General features: G+C 57.6%; 1 long non-coding RNA gene across 1 annotated transcript in view; it reads right to left on the bottom strand.

The window, feature by feature from the left end:
• LOC135287660 (uncharacterized) overlaps positions 1–20662 on the bottom strand; it is a 54086-nt gene extending 33424 nt beyond the window's left edge. Inside the window, exon 1 of the long non-coding RNA XR_010351219.1 lies at positions 20614–20662. This is a non-coding gene — a long non-coding RNA (uncharacterized LOC135287660). The remainder of the gene's footprint in view (positions 1–20613) is intronic.
• Positions 20663–21255: the final 593 nt, after the last annotated feature.

Raw genomic sequence — 21255 nt, 5'->3', positions numbered from 1 at the left:
CGTCCGAGAGCCGCGTCGCCGAGCACACGCTGCCGAATCCGCCGCGCCCCAGCAGGGAACCCAGGCGGTACCGCTCCTGCAGGGCCTCCTGCGCCTTCCCTGCGGGCGGGACGCGGCTGTCAGCGCTCGGCCCGGGGCCAGCAACGGCCCCCGAGCGCCCCTCACAGGCCCCGGGCCGGGCATCCCCACCCGCCCCGGCGGCCGCGCTGCCGAGCGGCGGAGCTCGGGCCGGGGAAGCCGCAGCGGAGGCGGCGGGAGAGGCAACGCCGCCTGTGTCCTCCGCGGGCCCCGGGAGGAGCCGGGACCGGGGCCGGGGACGGGGACGGGGACGGGGCCGGGACTGGACCCTGCGTCGGGGCCGGGCTCGGGCTCGGGCCAGGCGGAGCCAAAAGCCGGCGATGCCGCCCCAGCCCCAGGCATTGACGCCCGCCCAGCAGCGCCAGCGCCAGCACGGCCAGAGCCGGGCTGAGGCCAGGCGGCGGCGGGACGGCCGGGGGCGGGCACGGGGCAGCCCCGCCCGGGGCCGGGGGCGGGCCGGGGGCATGGCCCGGCCCGGCACGGGGAGAGGGAGGCGGGGAGAGGAGAGGAGAGGGACGCCGGGAAATCGACGCGGAGGGAAGGGTGCTCGTCAGCGGGAAAGGGCGAGAAAGAGAGAGAAAGAGAAAGAAAAAGAGTGTTTTAGATTCTCTGCTTGCGCTGCTTTTGCTGCCGCCGCTGCTACTGTCGCCGCTGCAACTGAAGCCCCAGGGCCGTTTGTCCGCGTGTCCGTTCCCCGCTCGAGCCCCACGAGCCCCACGGGCGAGCCCCGCGCGCCCCGGGACAGCCCCTTAGTCTGTCCAAACACGGGAACTTGGCAGTGTCGAGCCCAGGTGCAGAGCCCTGACTCCTGCACACTGGCAGAGGAATCCCCTCAATCACTGCTGTGTATTGTCCTTGCTGCGGGTCAAACACTGTCAGGGCACATTCCCTTGGTGTAGGATTCCTGCCTGACCCAAGCACTGCACTTACATCTGCAGTGTTGCTTTCCAGTAAAAACAGGGGAAGGAAAACTGTTGTGTGTCTCATGGTATTTTAGAGTGTCTAAAACATGATAAGTCACCGATCTTAGAGGTGAGGTGCATTTGGAATGAATGGGATAGAGAAGTAGTGCAACATGGGAAAGGGCAGACTAGAAATAAATGGAGGAAAACTTCTTGGAATGTTTCTCTCACTTTCATTTCACTTCTGGAAAGCTGTTTCAGTTTTCCAGGAATCTTCTCCTGTCTGCTCTTCTCAAGAACCTTTCATGGAGAACAAGGTGAAGCTTGTGTCCCAAGATTTGCCACCAGCTGCAGCTTCTCCTGGCTTTCCACACTGCACTGTGTGTGCAGCACGACTTTTGCAGCAAAGCAGGACAAATGTTTGGAGAACTTTACACATCCTTTCTTTTTGCTGGTGGGCTGTGGAATTGTGCTACTGGTGAAGTTTTCATTTTAACGGATTGTGCTGGTTTAGGGCAAATTTTGGGAGGAAACCTCCAAAATAGGTCCGTCTAGAAAGCAAGTTCAAGCAGCCCCTCCCCCTACTAGTTCAGGAAAAGACTTCCCTGTTAGAGAGCATTTTGGGCAGACACTGTGGCCTATGTGCACAGCCCTGCAGGCAAAACAATGGACATTCCGTGGATTTAGAAGCATGCTTGCAAACACTCTGTGTACGTGCCTGATAGCAGAAGCACACTGCCCTTGAGCAGCCAGTATGAGAAAGTTTGCCAACTGCATCCAAGAGAAAAGGATGTGAAATGTTATAAATGAGAAGCTTGACGAGGCCAATATTCAAGCAGCAATCAATTTATTAATTAATATGGTAAAGTATGAGCAATACAGCGCTGGGTACAGTGGGGGAAATTTTCCCTCCAACTGCACGCCGATAGTTGGGGCTTACAGATATTTATAGGGGTACTCATAAGCTTTCTCAGCAGTTTCTGTTCCCAATTTTTATGTCACAATTTTATACACTATTGTGATTTAGTTTTTCTCAGGATGTATCCCAGAAAAGAGTATCCCCGTATGGTGGGGTCCAGCTTCTGAAAGAAGAAAGAAGTCTCCCAGCTGGTGAGGTCCAGATTCCAGATGTGGGTCCACCTTTTAATTGCAAGGACTGTAAATCTCATAACAGTGATGTCCAGCTTCCCTTTGTTGAAACTATCAGTCCTTGATAGAGTTGATGTTCATCTTCCTTTCTCAAGCTGCTTTTCACTGTTTTGTTAAGGTGTTGAGATAAGCATGTTTCCTTTTGATATATTCTAAAGCTACAGTTCCAAAGATACTTACTACAAGCAATATTCTAAAATGATACTTCAAAAGGTTATTATTGCAAAACTCATTTTAGCTAGAAGCAGAAAGTTCCTGTCAAGCAGCAACATCCTTAAAGCTTTAATTCGAATGCTCCTAAATCAACTGAAGAGTTATAAAGGTTAATTGCGAACAAAGGATAGGTTCAAAGGCCTTCTTCCATGCTTTACTTCCTCAGTTATTTATTAGAATTGTCTTTGTAACTGTCCCATGATCAGTTTCCACACATATCCCAATCACAGGTACACAGGTTGCCTGTATGTACCTGACACAAAACATAGCTTTGTATTTCACAACATAAAAACTAGGTAAGAAAAAACAATGTTATTATTATAAATAGAAATGAATATAATAAATATATACGTAGTTAAATAATAACACAAAAAAAGTTGATACAGAATAAAATAAAAGAATAAATTACAGCAACATTTTTGCATGCTTTAGGATGTCAGTCCCAGGTGGGCCATGTCAGACATGGTGAGGCTGGGGTGAGCAGCAGGCTGTACAAACAGGGTCAGCCCAAAAGGGGCTTGTTCTTCTCCGTGCCCAGACCTCCTAAGGAGACATTCAGCATCAAGATCACTTCGGGAATGCTTCTATCACCTCTTTTCTGAACTGAAAAATAGAAAACCACCCATATGATTAAATCCAAACATCATGTGTTTGGTGCACATTGACATCTTCCTCCTTAACAGAACTCCAAACTGACTCCAATCACTGCACAAGCCCTGGAGACTTGAAGACAATTGAAGGGAGACAAAGAGCTCCTGAGGGCTTTCTGTGTTTTAATCAGCCCCACAGTGGATTTGGGGCTGGGTCCAGGAGCCTCAGGCACTGAGGGAAGGATGAAGAAGCTGCTCAAGGAGTCAGCAGCAAAACTCCAAGTGCCTTGGAGCATGGCTGGGCCCCAGTGAGGGCAGGGAGAGCCAAAGGCTCCCAGGGACTGGTGTGAGCAGATCCTTGAGGCCAGGAGTGCGGGGAGCCCAAGGCTCTGGGCAGGGAACTGCAATGCTGAGCAAGGCCTGGGCTGGCTGGGGGAAGCAGGAAGGCCAAGCCCTGAGCCCAGCCTGGGCCAGCAGGGCCTGTCCCTCACGGGTGGCTCAGGGCTCTCTGTGGGGCAGGGGGATGCGAGGGGCAGCAAGGACAAATGCCATAAACCTGCAGCCCCTGCCAGCCTGGCCAGGGAGGCTGAGGGAGAGCCAAAGTGCAGCCCCTGCCAGGAAAGTTCCTGCTGTGGGGCCTCCAGAGGCGCTGCCCGAGCCCAGGGCACAAAGGCCTGGGTGCCTGTGGCCCTGCCAGCCCTGCCCAGCCCTCGGCCATCTGTCCTGCAGGCTGTGCCCCCTGTGCGTGCTGCTCCTGTGCCCTGGCCGGCTGCACTTGCCCCTCTCGCTGTGCCCCAGCATTTCTCAGCCAGCGTTTCTGTGCCCTCCCTGGGCTCCCTGCACCCAGCGCTGCCGGCTCCTGGCACACAGAGCCGGCCATGGCCCAGCCTCACGCTGCCACACCTCGAGCACCACAATTCTACCCTGGCAGGGACTTTGCTTTCTCCTCAGCTCCAGCCTGAACCTTCCAAGCTGCACTTTGGGGAGGTTTCCTGCAATTCCCACTCCCAAGGAAAGCTCTGTCTCCTGCTGGTCACAAACAGAGAAGGGCTGGTGAGAGAAGTGCTGGTCAGAGGCTGTTTGGGGTACAGTGACCATGAAGACCATGAAATTATTAAGTTTTAAAATATTCCATGAAAGAAGGAGGGGCATCAATAAATCTTCTACACTGGACTTTTAAGGTCAGGGGTGGCAGTGCTGAGGCTGCAGCAGGGACAGGCCATGGGCACTGCTGGGGCAGCGCTGCCGCCTCAGGCCAGGCCCTGGGGGCTGCAGGCTCCTTGCCCAGGCTCTCTCAAGAACACGGCCAGGCCAATGCTCAGCACAGAAAAGCCCCAGGGTGAGCAGCCCCAGGCTGGCCGTGGGCAGGCCATGTGTGACCAGCCTGGTCTCCTTCTGTGACCAGCTGACCCGCCTGGTGGACGCAGGAAAGGCTGTGCATGTGGTCTATTTAGACTTCAGCTAGGCCTTTGATACTGTCTCCCACAGCACACTCCTGGAGAAGCTGGCAGCCCACGGCTTGGACAGGAGCACTCTTGGCTGGGTTAGGAACTGGCTGGATGGCCGGGCCAGAGAGTGATGGTGAACGGTGCTGCATCCAGCTGGCGGCCAGTCACCAGTGCTGTCCCTCAGGGCTCTGTGCTGGGACCAGTCCTATTTCATATTTTTATGGACGACATGGATGAGGGCATCGAGTCCTTCATTAGTAAATTTGCAGCTGACACTAAGCTGGGAGCTTGTGTTGATCTCCTGGAAGGAAGGAGGGCTCTGCAGAGAGACTTGGATCAGTTGGATGGATGGGCAGAGTCCAGCAGCATGAAGTTTAATAAGTCTAAGTGCCGAGTTCTACGTTTTGGCCACAAAAATCCCCTACAATGTTACAAGCTGGCGACAGTGTGGCTGGACAGTGTTCAGGCAGAAAGGGACCTGGGGGTGCTGGTTGACAGCTGGTTGAATATGAGCCAGCAATGTGCCTTGGTGGCTAAGAAGGCCAATGGCATCCCGGCCTGCAGTAGGAATTGTGTGGCCAGCAGGAGCAGGGAGGTCATTCTTGCCCTGTACTCGGCACTGGTGAGGCCGCACCTTGAGTACTGTGTCCAGTTCTGGGCCCCTCAGTTTAGGAAGGACGTTGAGATGCTTGAGCACGTCCAGAGGAGGGCAACAAGGCTGGTGAGGGGCTTGGAACACAAGCCCTATGAGGAATGTTTGAAGGAACTGGGGTTGTTTAGCCTGGAGAAACGGAGGCTTAGAGGTGACCTTATTGCTCTCTACAACTTCCTGAAGGGTGGTTGTAGACAGGTGGGGGTCAGTCTCTTCCACCGGGCAGTGACTGACAGAACAAGAGGACACAGTCTCAAGATACGTCAGGGAAGGTACAGGTTGGATATTAGGAAAAAAAAGTTAACCAAAAGAATAATAAAGTACTGGAATGTTCTTCCCAGGGAGGTGGTGGAATCAGTATCTTTGGATGTGTTTTAAAAATGGTGGAATATGGCATTTGGTGCTATAGTCTAATTGAGCTGTTGGGGCATAGGTTGGACTTGATGATCCTAGACATGTCTTCCAACCTCATTATTCTGTGGTTCTCTGAAAACCTTGAAAATTATCAGCGGGCTCTGGAAAACTTTTTAAAAAAATCAGAAATGGATGTAGCTCTGTGAATTTTCAGGCACAGCTCTTTGGATCTGGAGGAAATATTTGCTTTGCATCAGCTAAGACATAGACAGACACACAGCAAATGGAGCACTGAACATCACAGACTGGGCTAGTGTTTTTCCCAGAAGAACTGACAGAAGATCACAATGAAACACTACAGTGCCCCTGAACAATCCAATTGTCCAGGGAAACTCAGCAGCTGATGGTGTTGTGGTGCTACTGCCAATCCCTTCCATGAGCAAATCATTTCAGGACTGACTAACAGCCTCTGCCTTCTCACAGACACCAAGTGGTGCAGCAGTGCTCCAGGTGCTGCTGCCAACAGCCCCTGCAGGGAGGAGCACAGCCCCCAGTGCACGTGGGCTTTGGCTCCCTGTGGCACACAAGCCCCCCGGGGCACAGGTCTCTGGGGCAGGAGAGGGGCAGCAGTGCTGCCAGGGCTCGGGGGGTGGCAGGTGTGCTTGGGTGGGCACTCTGCCACACCTGCTGATGGCAGCGCTGCCCAGGCCCCAGGGCTCAGAGCAGCATTGGTGCCCTGGCCCACACGTTCCCTGTGCCTGTCACAGCCGCGGGTTTAGGATGGCCAGCAGCCGGGACGTGTCCCAAGGAGGCCGTGCCAGCTTCCGTGGAAGGCCCCGTGCCCTTGCCAGCGCGGCTGCCTCGGCAGCCCTGGGGGCTCCTTCTGCTGCCCTGAGCCCGCAGAGCAGGGCAGTGTTTGCTGATGGGCTGAGCCCTTCCTAAAGATCCTGTCGGGCTGCCTTAGACACTTGGGGCCAGGGATTCCTGCCAACCTGGGCCACTTTGGGTGGGCTGGGGGCGGCCCCAGGGCAGGTGGCAGTGTGTGCAAGGTTCCTTTGTGACACGCTGCAGCACAGTCACCGTGGCACGGAATGGAGGAGTGTGTCCTTTGTGACACGTGGTGACATAGGAGCTGGTGGTGACAAGAACACTCCACAGCGCTCGGAACAGGCGACGGGACAGGACGGGACAGAGCGGTGCTGTGAGGAGCCCCCGCACAGCGCACTCATTCATACCTGACCCGGAGCTTTTCTGAGGTGCTGTTCCTGCAGCTGACCTCGAGGCCAGACTGTGGGACTTGCTGACCTGAGTCATTTACCAGGAATCTCCTGTCATTGTGGCAGGAGCGCCCAAGACTAGAGTGCAGGACTTGCTGTCCTGCAGCTACCCTGAGACCTCTCTGTCTCAGAAATCTTCAAGGCACAACTGAAATTGCTGACTTGGCAATATCCTGAGGCATCTCTCTAGAAGGTGCCTTCAAGGCTGGAAGGTGGAATGGCAGGCAGATTTTTCAGCCTGTTCAAATGCTTCCGGGGGAAAAATAAGAAAGGCCCTGGAGCTGCTTCAGGAGAGCAACTTGAAGAGCCAGAGCAGATCCAGACACTGCAGGACGGTGAGTGGCAGAGCTGGGCCGTAGGACTGGAGCCTGCAGCCAGCCTGGCCCCATTCCGTCCCATCCCATCCCATCCCATCCCATCCCATCCCATCCCATCCCATCCCATCCCATCCCCTGGGGACATGCCCATGGACAGGACGGAAGAGGGCTCAGGCAGACACCCCGCAGTGGCCGTGCTCCATCCCCCTGGGGCATCCCGGGGCTGTCCCTGCCTGGGGAGCGCAGGGCTGGGCTGTGTTCTCCGGCCTCTCCCGCAGCCCCTCAGCTCTGGCTGTGCTCGCTCTTTGCCAGATGCAGTCGTGGAGCGCACACAAGAGCAGCAATCCAGCCGTGGCCACTTCCGCAGAACAGCGCAGGTACCTGCAGCCATGCCCACCTGGGCTGGGCCTGCTGTCCCTGCTCAGCCAAGCACTACACTTGGAGCATTCCTGGCTTCCCTGTCCTTTATTCTTTGGCAGATGTTCCGAAAATTCCCGCACATTCGGCGTAGAAAGACCAACACCACAGCAGCTGAGGGCCCAGCTGAGCCTGACTCGGGGCTGACCCAGCTCCAGGCAGAGCCTGATGTCAGACCAGATTCAGCTGGGCTCTCGCAAGACTTTGACACCTCAGGGACTGAAACCTGGCCACAGGCTCTTCCCACATCAGTGACTGAGGATGGAGTCATAAAAAACACTGACAATGAAGAGATTGAGGCCTTGAAAAATACTGGAGCCATGCCCACTCCCCCTGAGATTTGTGCTTCCACTGTGGATTTTTTCCAGGACAGTGCTGTTCCTTATCAGCAGCAGGTAAGCAGCCTGGGGCTAGGACTGGAGGCCTCCCAGGGCCGTGTGTCCCCTCAAGCCTCGGTCACTGGGCCCCCTCAGCCTTTGAGGCCAGTAGATTGTGACGGGAAAGGAGGCACTTCTTGGGGGGAAACTGGGGAAGTTGCTCCCATAGACAGCGCTCCAGGTCTTCCCCATGCCTCCTCCAGGTGCCAGCCATGGTGAAGAACATCCACCAGAATCTCATGTCCCACGTCACTGTGGATGCCAGGCTGCAAAGTGACATTGTGAGGCTGGCTGAGGAACACCCTGCAGACATGGCGCTGACCCTCCTGCACTGTGCCCCAACGTGTGACAGGTACGGGGCCCACGTGCCTTGAGAGCTCAGGGCTCACCAGCCTTTAGGGCCCGTGGCCCATCACAGCCTGTCCAATGGGCTCTGCCAGACAGGCAGAGAGCTCCAGGACCCTCGGGCCCCTCTCTTTGCCCAGCCTGCTGCCAATGCTCCCTCCCTGCCCCTCAGGGCACCGGGGCTCAGTCACCTGTGCCCCCACAGCTGCACAGGGCATGGTACTGTGACTGAGATTCCCCTGACACAGAGCCCTGATCCCACAGAGCTGCTGCAATGATGTGGAGAGCCATAGGCTCATCACGACCAACAATGGAGAAGGTGCTGGCAACACTGCTCTGTGTGATGGAGGATTGGCCTGTGCACAGCACATGCACCTCCGATGGGGACAACAAGGACGTTTTTGCCCTGGCTGTGAGTTTCTGGAACTGGCCTTTGCTTGCCACCCGGTTGCCTCTCCAGCAGCTCTCCATCCTCTCCCTGCCTCAGTTGCTGAGATGAAACTTGGTCTAGGGGCAGACTCAGGGGGCACTAGGCCCACTGCTCCCCCTGCATCTGCCCTTGGGCCCTGCCCCATGGACACCAGGGCACTGAGCGCTGTCTTGGGCTGCTTCTTCTGCAGGCAACTCTGGTGATCTGGGTCATTGTGCCTAAATGCCATGAGGCCATGATCCTTCATTCCTCCCGCCTGTTTGTGGCTCTGCTCTTCCACGTTGTCATCACCACACAGCAGCAGATGCCACCAGAGGAAGTTGAAAACTTCTGGAGAGCGTGCCAGGAGGAACACCGCCTTCCCAGCAAGCCCAGCAGGTCCCAGTCCTCCTGCCCTTCCCCTGCCCGTGTGGCCAGTGCCAGTGCTCCCAGTGTGACCTGGGCTTTGCTCTGCACACAGGTTTGCAGTGCAGGCCATGAAGGCTCTGCTCTGTCGACTGGAGTGTGACCAGGAGGTGATGGCTATGGAGCGTAAGTGTGGCTGGGACACGCTGCTGTGTGCTCACACCCAGCACTATGCCGTGGGTCTGCTGGCCAGGTGAGACCCCCTTCTCCTCCACACTGCCCCCAGCATTTGTGCCCTGTGCCCGGGTGCCCCACACAGTCCCTGTGGTCATGGGCCAGAGGGCCTTGTCACCAAGGGACGGCCAAGGAGACTGGAAAAGGCTGGGAGAGGAGGGTGCCCAGAAGGGGCCACCTCCCACAGCGCTCACATCCTCTCCAGGGATGCTGGGCAAAGACCAGACCTCTGTGAGTCAGTCCTGGGCAAGGTTTGGTCCCCCCACCTCAGGCTCTTGGTGTCTTTTTTCCCCTTCCAGAGAGATGCGCCGTGTCTCCCTCTCCTTGTGTTCTGGGATTGCTCTGCGCCTGCTTGGGCTGCTCAGCAGGGAGGAGCCACACTGGGATCTGCCCGGCCTGGCGTTCCTTGTGGAGGTGAGCCTGAAGGCCAGCGCTGCCTGGCTGAGCTGCCTCCCAGCTCTCTGCCCTCTCGTAGCCGCAGCTGCCTGGGACGGTGCCCGTGCCCTGTGCTGCTGCCTGGGCCCAGCCCTGTGCGGTTCCGGGCTCCTGCTGGCCGGGTGCCCTGTCACTGCCCTGTGCCTTTCAGGTCCTCGAGTGCCTGGACTTGAGGGAATGTGCTGACATCATCCTGGAGATCATGTCAAGGCACCTGAGGAACGAGTGCAGGGAGAGGCGTCGCCTGGCGCTCAGAGGCCTCGTGGTGCTCAGCAAGGATCCCTCGATGGTGAGAAGGGGCAGCGGCTGAAGCTGCGCTGGGGAAAGCAGCCCCATGGGCTGGCAGGGCTGAGGCAGCTGAGGCAGCTGCTCCCAGCTCTCCTGCCTCACCTGCCCCACTGCTTTGGGGCAGGCCTTTGGCCTGTGGGCCCTGCAGCAGCAGGCTGGGGTTGCAGTGCTGGGCTGGTGCTGGCGCTGCAGCCGTCCATGGCTTCCCAGCACAGCCTTGTGTTCCACACAGGCCAGGAGAATGGGCACTCTGTCTCCAAGCCTTCTGGAGCTGCTGGGTGATGCAGACGGAGAGCTGGTCAGCATGACGCTCTCTGTGTTCACTAATTTGCTCAAGAGCAAAGACATGCTGGTATCCAGCACCACTGCCCCGAAGCTGGCTGAGGCTCTCCTGCTGCTCTTCGACCACGTAAGGCTTTGTATCCCCAGCCTCGGGCACGGGTGCTGCCCTGAAACTTTGTGCACTGTGGATTTTTGTACTCTTCAGGTGGGCCTGGAGTAGATGGCGCTGAGTTTTTTTCTTTCATTCAGGACAACAGCCATGTGCACCTGCTCTCCCTTGACCTCTTCTTCAAGGTGATGGATTTGGTAGCAGAGGAGGGAAAAAAGCCTCTTAAGTCAGTGGTGTGCCAGAGCCTTCCTGCACTCTTCTTCCACTGCCACGATGAGAATCAGCGTGTGGCCGAGGTGAGGACTCGTGGGCTGCTGGTGTCCCCCTGGCAGGGGGCTGGGCTGCCGGCTGCCCTGCTCACATCCCGAGCTGCAGCCTCCTCCAGGCTGTGGCACAGGGATGTGAGTCCTGTGCCCTGGGCTGTGGGGCTATCTCTGGGTCTCTGCTGCTCTCCAGGCTTCTCGGGAAACGCTGCATTGTGCGGCCGGGTTCCTGAAGAGGAGGGATCTCAAAGAGCTGGTGGAGGCAGAGAAGCTGTTGGCGTTTGCCGAGGTGTTGGTAAGAACAGCCTTAAGAACCGGCGGCGCTGCAGGGCCGGCCCTCTGCCCCCTGCGGAGCCCGGCGCCAGCGGCTGCTGGCCGCGCCTCAGGGCTGTGCGGGCAGGGGAGGCCGGGGCTGGGCGCAGGGAGCGCCCGCCACAGGGGCTGAGCCCGCGCCAAGCCTTCCCTGCTGCCGCTCTCTGCAGCTGGCAGAGGACACGAGCCGAGCGGCCGAGCAGCTGCGCCGGGCCCTGCGCTACCTGGAGAGCCCCCAGGAGCCCCTGCGAGAGGCGGCCATCAGGTTCATGGGTGAGCCCCGAGGCCGGGCTCCCTCCCCGGCCCGCCGCAGCTCGGCCCCAGCCCCGCCCGCTGCCCCGGCAGCGCCATCCGGGCCCGGCGCCGTGGAGCCCCGCCTGGCCCGGGCGCTGCTGCCGCCCTCTGGCAGCCGTGCCTTTGGGCGGCAGCGTGCGGCAAGGGCCCGGGCTGAGCCCTGCCGGGCCAGCAGGGCGTGTGGCCGCAGCGCTGGCAGCGCCGCTGGCAGGGAGCTGTGCCGCTGCCACCGTGACAGGCTCTGTGTTCACAGGGGTGGCCGGGCGGCACCTCAGGGGGCAGCCAGGAGAGCTCCTGATGATCTGCAGTGGTGAGTGATGGCAGCGGGCTGACAGCAGGAGTTGGCGGGTGAAGACCTGCGAGCCCTGCCCCGGCTGTGGAGGGCTCTGCTCCCGTGGGCTGAACGCACAGAGGTTTCAGGGCCATGTGGGGCATTCCTGGCCAGCAGCTTTGGGCTGATGCCCTTGGTCCCTGCTCCCTCCTGGCCATGGCAAGAGCCGGCTGGGATGGCCCTGGCAGGGGGCTCTCCTCATCTCCGTGCAGATCCGGGATCTGACTGTGGCTCTGTTCCTCTCTCATGCAGCCCTTGAACTCCTGACGGAGGATATGAGCAGTGCCGTGTCAGAGCTGGCACTCCAAACACTGCATGTCCTCCGGGCAATTCAGCGTGGGCACTATTCCATCTTCCAGAGGCTGCAAGATCAGCTGCGCAGGGCATGGAAGAGTCGGCCTCGTCTGTCAGGGCTCGGCTGGCTGCATTGTCGGAGCTCTGAGGAGAACTGATGGGCAAGGCACACTTGGTGGGGGCAACCCTAGCCAGTGGGAATTTTCCTTTATCTTTTAAGATTTTTCTTTTTTTTTTTTTTTCCTCTTTTGAATTTCTGTAAATATAGAATGTGTTATAATTCACAGACTCCCAGGAGCTTTTCTTTGCTGCCCAGGATCTGCAGGGCAAGAGAGAGGAAACGGTGAAAAAGATGCTTGTGCTCAGCAGCAGAGCAAGCTGAGGGGTCCCTGAAGGGGGAAAATGGTGCTTGCACTCAGCCAGCTGCCCAGGCGTGCAGTGCTGCAGGGACAATGGCCAGAAGCCCCTTGGCCTGTGGTGGTTCTGCTGAAGCCTTTGTGCTGCCGCCAGAGCGGGTGGGCAGGGCCGGAGCTGCGGGGATCCCTGCGGGAGCGGTGCCTGGAGATGGCCACAAGGCCTGTGGCAGGCAGGAAGCGCCATCCATGTCCTCCTGGCCGTGTGCTGCTGGCTGCATTGCTGAGGGCTCCCAGGTGCCTCTGGCTGGGGCTCCTCTGGAGCTCCTGTGGGGCTGCGGCGCTGCTGCCGGGCAGCTTGGCCGGGCTGGGGGAGAGCCTGAGGGGCTGGGGCACTGGGAAGCCCTGAGCAATTGGGTGTCAGAGGCCATGAGCAGCCCCCTGGCAGCCGCCTTGTTCCTGACGGAGTTGACTTACAAGACAGGTCCTGGGCACTCTGTAACTCACTGCATCAGTGCTGTTGGAACCCGAAATGTAGGGAATTCTCAGACCTTTGGTCTTGTAAGCAAAGCTTAGAATTTAACAGAGGATTTGATCTGAGACCTTGGAAAAGGCTTCCAAATTTAGGTGCTGGAAGCAAGGATGTAGATTTAGAGTTCATAGCAGTGACACATGAAGCTCAGTGGAGGAAAGTTTAAAGTTATAGACTTTAAGATGTAGAAAAAATAAAAGTATTTACAAAGGTAAACAAGAAGTGGAGAATGCAGTGCTGTAGGTTTGTGTGCCATAACATGATTGGCTAAGGAAGCTTACAATGTAGCATGAATCCGTAAGACGAAATGTTGAAGGATTGGGTCCAAAACATACATATCCTTGTTGGCAATGTTTTATTGATCAAGTAAAGCTTAAAAGGTCTTGTAACAAGAAGTCTTGTGACCTTGTGGGCCATACAGTGGAGATGTGATCCAAACTCACCCTTCCTGTCTGTGTCAAAGATAAGAAAAAGAAATGGCATCATCTAAAAAACTCAGAGGTCCAGTCTCTAACTCATTCCAAACTCCTTCAAATCCCCCTAAGTGTGATGTAGCTACAAATAGATGACAAGGACTCTTAATTCTGGCTGTTTGACTCCAAACCAGCTGCTTTAGAAACTGTCACATAACCCTGTGTAATTATGTGGCAGAAATGCATCGTTTTAAGAAATTTTCGCAACAGACATGAATGGAGGTTTGTTTGAAGGGCAGTTTAGGGGAAACCCTCACAGCAGAGGTCTGGCCTTTGGCCGAGCTGTGTCCCCTGCTGGTTGTGAAGTGTGCCATCAGCTCCAGGTGTTTCTGGGCTAAAAATATAATCAAGTCACTTGGACTTGCTCTTTTTGGCCTATAAAAGCTTGACCCACTTTCAGAGCAAATTTGGAGACCTCATTTATGGGTGGATGGACCACCTAGGATTTTCCCAATTGCTGGGAATGGTTCTCCAGGTCCTTGGTGCAAAACAGGGCACCCCAGCAACTGAGGATCTACAAGATGATAAACAATTCAGGCAATTGATGATGCATCTTTCTAAATCACTCTCCTTTCTCTCTTACAGTACTGATTGAGGTGCACTGCCTTGCTTGTTTTTGCTTCTCACTAAAACCAAGTGCACATTTTTATTGAATGTATCATCTTTCACTGTGGTTCCTTAATATTCACAGTAAAATAAGAACATGATTTCCCGTGAGGTGTCCTTTAAATCGCCTCTGTCAATTGGCAGAACAACAGAAGGCTCCTGAGGGGCTGGAGCACTGGGAAGCTCTGAGGAATTGGGTGTCAGAGGCCACAAGCAGCCCCCAGGCAGCCACCTTGTTCCTGGCACCTGGCTGCTCTGGCGCTTCCCCACAGCATCTGCCAGGCCTGCAGCAGAAGCCCTCGAGGCCGGGCCTCAGCAGGAGGCTGGGGACAGCCCTGAGGTGCCAAGGCTGGGCTGGCTGGGGACAGGGAGGGCAAAGCTCCCCTGCTGGGGCAAGGGATGAGGTGGTGGGAAGGCAGATAACCTGAGATTTTACCCCCCAAGTGTTCTTTCTTTCTTTCCCCTAACATTTATCTCAGGTTTGGTCCCATAATTATCTCTATCTGCCCTTTAGAAATTACTCAGAACACAGCAGGCTTTTGGGCTGTGTGGATCCCTAGCACACCAGAGCCATAGAAATAAGAGGCTTTTGTCAGCACTGGTGCACGGTGTACTCTAATCCCATCAGGCCATGTGGGGGCAGAACCCGTTTCCACTGCTGGGGTGACGGGGGGATCACAGCAGGTGATCCTGTTGGAAGATGAGGTGAGCCTGACTGGGAAGGAGTGGCAGAAACATCCTATTGTGACCGGCCCAGAGGCCCCATGTATTCTGGGCATAGACTTCCTCCGGAAGGGCTATCACAAAGACCCAAAGGGATGCAGGTGGGCTTTTGGAATAGCTGCTGTAGAGGCTGAGAACATTAAGCAGTTGAACACCTTGCCTGGATATCAGAAAACCCATCTGCAGAAGGACTCCTGAAGGTGGAAGAGCAACAAGTACCAATTGCCACCTTGATGGTGCACTGCCGGGAGTATTGAACCAATCAAGATGCTGTGATCCCCATGCACAAAATGATCCGTGAACCGGAGAGCCAAGGGGTGGTCAGCAAAACCAACTCACCCTTCAATAGTCCCATCTGGCCTGTACAAAAGTCTGACAGAGAATGGAGATTGACTGTGGACTATTGTGCCTTGAATGAAGCGAATCCACCACTCAGCTCTGCTGTGGCACACGTGCTGGAACTCCAGTACGAGCTGGCAGCTTTCTCAGAAATGGCCCCTCCTGCCGGAGGGGTGAGGCGCCCTGAGCCCCGGTGGGCACCCCACAGATCAGGGTACCCCCTGACCAAGCAAGTACTGGTCAGAGAAAAATGCTGTTCCCAGAAAAGCACTGAGTGCCAGAGTTGTCAGTCTGGAGGCACGGACAAACAGCTGCAGAGCGGCACCTCCGCTTGAACGCGGTGGGGGTCAGAGAGCAGCCGCTGAAGGGGCAGATCATGGAGTGGAGGTTGCAGCATCCACTGGTTGCAGGGGTTTTTCCCCTGCAGCGTGGTGTTCGGAGAGAGCGGCAGCTGCCACCAGTGCAGCGGACACAGGCGTGAGGAATCGCCGCTGCAGATTTTCCCGGTTCCAGGGAGGGCGGCGCTGGCAGAGCCTTTGCCGCTGCCGGAGCGTTGCTGGCAACCCGAGGGCAACAGCGGGGAGCGGTGCCGGGAGTGGCGGAGGCGGCGGAATCGGCAGGGCCAGCGGGGCTGTTCCCTGCCGGCACTGCAGGCTCCCAGGTCATGAAATCAATTGCTGGCCGCGATGCAGGGGGACTGGATGTGCTCCCCAGCACAGGGCTGCCGGCTGCCGTCGCGGAGCCGGCCGCTCTCTTGTCGGGGGCGGGGGCGGCTTTGCACCCTCCTGGGGCACAGAGGCGGGGGAATCCAGCGGCGGGGCAGATCCACACGCCACACTGAGGGAAAAAGGAGGGGATGGAGATGGCAAAAGTCCCTCCAGCTCTGGTGAACGTGATGAAGAAGGGATGACCGCTGCTCCAGTCAAAATAATTGTTGACCCATAAAGCGCAGCTGCTGAAGGCTTTGGTCCTTCCTGTGCATGCTCCAGGGAGACAGAAAAAAGCTGTTTCTGAGCCATGCACAAAGCTGCTCCCCCCTGCCCCATGCAGGTGGGGAAAACCAGTGGAGACTGTCCCTGGACAATTTGGTCCAGCTGTGGCGAGGGGCCTGATGGCCACCAGCCTGGGGTAAGGCGCTCCTCCAACGAGGTTCTCTTCCTCACAATGGAGGAAAGTGATGCACTGAGTGGGAACTCCCGAGAAATTTCCTCAGCCCGCATGTGTTCCTCCAAAAGTCAAGATCCAGGGGTTGCCAAGCCCTGGAATCCAGCGAGAACTGCAAATCCACGAAAACCCATGAGCTTTTGCCCATCTGAAAAACTCATAGACATCTTCCTCCAACACAGGAATTCTGTAGTGCAGAGGCAGAAACCTCCACACTCCAATAGTGTTCTCCTCTAATGGAGAAAATTGAACTTCCATTTCTGAAGGCACCTCTTCCCAACCGTCACTCCATTTCTTGCGGAGGGCAATGCTATTGTCGGGAGGAGAAGGGTTAACAGTACCTTCTCAAGGAAGCCAAAGTGACTGGCCACAACGGGCTGTGCAGGGTCCCGCAGGGTCCAAGAGAAGGTCTAAGTGGCATCTCCCATCTCGTGACTCACCAAAGGAACACCGGACACTCTCTGTCAGTGTTCAGCAAACCTTTTCGTGTTCAGCCTCACCTGCAAACCCAATTGGATCCATCCAGCTCCTGGTTCTTCAGCCAATGTCAGAAGTCACCACTTATCGAATGCAGGGAGCCCCCAACGCGGCAAATGATTGGTATTTGACTCCATTGTTTCAGAAGACTGAACAATTGCTTTATTAAAACTAAACTACATTACATTATACTAGACTATATTAAAGAGATACTAAAAGAGACTAAAGAAAAACCCATGACTGTCTCCAGACAGTCAGGACACAGCTTTTTCCCAACTGCCAAGGAAAAAAAAAACCTCATCAGGATCCAACTGAAAAATCACTTCAGGTAAAAAATCTTCCTAAACTATTCCATATGTCCAAAAACAACTGGAGCAGCAAGTAGAGACAAAAATTCTTTTCTCTTCTTCTCTGCTTCTCCAAAAAAAAATCCTGTGAGAGAAAATTATGTCCCTCTCTGTTCAGAGATTGTGAATGCCACATTGAACAAAAACAAAAAAAAAAGAAAAAGAAAACAAAAATCTTGAAGAAAAAGAAAATCCTTCTCAAATGGCCCCAGCAGACAGAGCCTTCCAAATCAGCCCTCCACAGAGCTCCAGCAGCACAGCAAGGCTCTGCGGCAGAGACGAGGCCGTTTCTTCCATGCACTGAGGAATTGATCTTGCACTTTACACCATGTGGAGGAGGGAGCTCTCTGAATGGCCCGGAGAACGAACCCAGTTTCTATTGCAAGGTTTCTGATGGCGGGATTGCTGTCAAATGCCATTTCTTCAAGGGCTGCAAGAGAGAGCAACAGAACCAAGGTCAGATCCTGGATCTGTGGGGAGCGGAGGAGAGCCCCCTGCGAAGGTCATCCCGGGCGGCAATTTCCATGTCCAGGAGGGATCAGGCCAAAGCTGCTGGCCACAAAACCCCATGTGCCCTTGAAATCTCAGTGTGCTCTGCCCACACCACTCCTCATCCGCACAGGCACCAGAGACCTCTGCAGATGGGGCAGGCCCTGAAGATCCCCCATGGCCAGCTCAAGTTGTCAGCCCACTGCCCTCACTCACCATCACAGATGACCCGGAGCTCTTCCATCTTCCCCCTGAGGTGCCGCCCGGCCATCCCTGTGAACACAGAGCCTGTCAGGGCGGCAGCGGCACAGCTCCCTGCCAGCGGCGCTGCCAGCGCTGCGGCCACACGCCCTGCTGGCCCGGCAGGGCTCAGCCCGGGCCCTTGCCGCACGCTGCCGCCCAAGGGCACGGCTGCCAGAGGGCGGCAGCAGCGCCCGGGCCAGGCGGGGCTCCACGGCGCCGGGCCCGGATGGCGCTGCCGGGGCAGCGGGCGGGGCTGGGGCCGAGCTGCGGCGGGCCGGGGAGGGAGCCCGGCCTCGGGGCTCACCCATGAACCTGATGGCCGCCTCTCGCAGGGGCTCCTGGGGGCTCTCCAGGTAGCGCAGGGCCCGGCGCAGCTGCTCGGCCGCTCGGCTCGTGTCCTCTGCCAGCTGCAGAGAGCGGCAGCAGGGAAGGCTTGGCGCGGGCTCAGCCCCTGTGGCGGGCGCTCCCTGCGCCCAGCCCCGGCCTCCCCTGCCCGCACAGCCCTGAGGCGCGGCCAGCAGCCACTGGCGCCGGGCTCTGCAGGGGGCAGAGGGCCGGCTGCTGCCCGGGGAGCCGCGGGGCCGCCCCGCAGCCCCGCCGCGCCGGGGCTCCATGGGCACCCGGCTCGGGCCCACAGCAGCCTGGAGAAGACCCCGCGCTGCCTCTGGGTGCAGCAGCGGGCAGGGGCACAGCTGCCAGCCCCGCACACTGAGCACCGCGCTCAGGGGCCTTCTCCAGGCTGAGGCTGGGGATTCTCGGTCGTCCTTACCAGGGCCTCGCCAAACCTCCATGTCTGATCCACCTGTAGCATTTGTTCAATATCCCTCCTCTTCAGGAATCTGGCTGAAGAATGCAGTGTTTCCCGGGAAGCCTGGAGAGCAGCAGAGATGTGGAGATGGCCCCACAGCCCAGGGCACAGGAGCATCCCAAAGCCACAGCCTGGGGGAGGCTGCAGCCTGCAAGGCGCCAGGACAGGAGGCAGCCCAGCCCCCTGCCAGGGAGACAGCAGCCGGCCACAAGTACTCACCTCAGCAACAATCTGATTCTCATCATGGCAGTGGAAGGAGAGTGGCAGCAGGCTCTGGAGCACGTGTGACTTCAGGGCCTTTTTTCCATCTTCCGTTAATAACTCCAGCATCTCTTGAAATAGAGTCATGGAGCTCAGCTGCACCTGGCTATCATCCTGTAGGAAAGCAAGAACAAAAGAGCTCAGCATCAGCTGCTTCGGGCCCAGCAGGGCACAGGCCTGCATCTCCACAGGGCACCAAGTGCCCGGGCAGCAGCCAGTGGCCGTGGCTGTGGGCACAGAGCCTTACGCGGTCAAAGAGTGGCAGGAGCGCCTCAGCCAGCTGCAGGGCGATGGAGGTGGGTATTGGGGCACCATTATCCAGAAATAAATATCTGAGTAGAAGAATGGTCATCCTGATCATGTCGCTCTCTTTTTCCTGCAGGAGCTCCACAAGACTTTCAGTCAGGCTCCACATTTTGTCAGCCTGTGTGGAACAAAAGTTTGTGAAATGCCACCCTGCTGCAGCAGGGCCTAGAGGCCAAAGCCTGTCCCGAAGCACTCGGGCAGCTGAAGTGGGAGGCAGGAGAGCTGGGAACAGCTGCCCCAGGGCCCAAAGCTCAGCCAAGCCCAAGTGACAGCGTTTTCCAGCCCCACGCTGCTGGCAGGGCTTCAGCCACTGCCCCCTTCTCACCATTAAGGGATTCTTGCTTGCCACTGTGACTCCTCGGAGTGCCAAGTGACGCCTCTCCCTGTATTTGCTCTGCAGGTTCTTCAACATGATCTCCAGAACACTGTCTCTGCATTCCCTCAAGTCCAGGCACTCGAGGACCTGAAAGGCAGAAGGCAGTGACAGGGCACCCGGCCAGCAGGAGCCCGGAACCGCACAGGGCTGGGCCCAGGCAGCAGCACAGGTCCCACGCGGGACCTACGAGAGGGCAGAGAGCTGGGAGACATCTCAGCGTGGTAGTGCACCTGGAGAAGGCACGGCAAGACTTGGAAAGATGCCAGAGGGAGCAATGTCCCCAGTGCACCCAGAGAAGTGCTTCCATTCCCACCGCAATGCCATGGCCTCAAAGGCTCACAGGGACCAGCTGACGTGGCTTGGGTCGCCATGTGACTCATGGGGGAATGGAAGCCTGGCCACAGGCTGCTTACTTGATCTAGCCTGGAAACACCATTCTCCACAAGCAAATGCAGCAGGGTGGCACTGGTCTCCTGTCTGAGGACCTCTGAGCGAGCTCGGAGCCCAGTGCCCATGGCCCTGGCCTCTTCCTGCCGAACACTCTTAATGAATTCGCAAACGAGCTGTAGGAGAAGGGCAAGAAGCCACGGATGTTCCATGGAGTGCTCCACACACAGTGCTCGGCCGAGCAGGGACAGCAGGCTCAGCCCAGGTGGGCATGGCTGCAGGTACCTGCGCTGTTCTGCGGAAGCGGCCACGGCTGGATTGCTGCTCTTGTGTGCGCTCCACGGCTGCATCTGGCAAAGAGCGAGCACAGCCAGAGCTGAGGGGCTGCGGGAGAGGCCGGAGAACACAGCCCAGCCCTGCACTCCCCAGGCAGGGACAGCCCCGGGATGCCCCAGGGGGATGGGGCACGGCCACTGCGGGGTGTCTGCCTGGGCCCTCTTCCGTCCTGTCCATGGGCATGGCCCCAGGGGATGGGATGGGATGGGATGGGATGGGATGGGATGGGATGGGATGGGATGGGATGGGATGGGATGGGATGGGATGGGATAGGACGGGACGGGATGGGGCCAAGCTGGCTGCAGGCTCCAGTCCTACGGCCCAGCTCTGCCACTCACCCTCCTGTGGTGGATGGAACGGCACCACCTCTTCTGTCTCCTGTCCTGGGTCAGCTCCAGGGCCTTCTTCCTCCTCCTCCACCCAGAGCAGCTTGGGTACTCTCGGGGGTCTCTGCTCCATGTCAGTGACTGGAGCTAGTTGCAGGACAGATGCCTTGGAAAAGCTCCGGGGCACCAAGTCCCACGCTCTGCCCTCGAGGGCACTGCCAAACAGAAGCCTCGGAAGGCCACAGGTCACCAGGTCCTCTGCTCTGACCTCGAGGTCAGCTGCAGGAACAACACCTCAGAACAGCTCCAGGTCAGACAGGAACGAGTGCACTGTGTGGGGGCTCCTCACAGCACCGCTCTGTCCCGTCCTGTCCCGTCGCCTGTTCCGAGCGCTGTGGAGTGTTCTTGTCACCCCCAGCTCCTATGTCACCAGGTGTCACAAAGGACACACTCCTCCATTCCATGCCACGGTGACTGTGCTGCAGTGTGTCACAAAGGGCCCTTGCACACACTGCCACCTGCCCTGGGGCCCTGCCCAGCCCACCCAAAGTGGCCCCGGTTGGAAGGAATCCCTGGCCCCAAGTGTCTAAGGCAGCCCGACAGGATCTTTAGGAAGGGCTCAGCCCATCAGCAAACGCTGCCCTGTTCTGCAGGCTCAGGGCAGCAGAAGGAGCCCCCAGGGCTGCCGAGGCAGCCGCGCTGGCAAGGGCATGGGGCCTTCCACGGAAGCTGGCACGGCCTCCTTGGGACACGTCCCGGCTGCTGGCCATCCTAAACCCGCGGCTGTGACAGGCGCAGGGAACGTGTGGGCCAGGGCACCAATGCTGCTCTGAGCCCTGGGGCCCGGGCAGCGCTGCCATCAGCAGGTGTGGCAGAGTGCCCGCCCAAGCAGAGCTGCCACCCCCCGAGCCCTGGCAGCGCTGCTGCCCCTCTCCTGCCCCAGAGACCTGTGCCCCGGGGGGCTTGTGTGCCA

The sequence above is a fragment of the Passer domesticus genome, chromosome 30 (genome assembly GCF_036417665.1).
Source record: "Passer domesticus isolate bPasDom1 chromosome 30, bPasDom1.hap1, whole genome shotgun sequence".
Lineage (NCBI taxonomy): Eukaryota > Metazoa > Chordata > Aves > Passeriformes > Passeridae > Passer > Passer domesticus.
The sequence above is the reverse complement of the archived record's forward strand: the minus strand, read 5'-3'. Positions and strand labels throughout refer to the sequence as shown.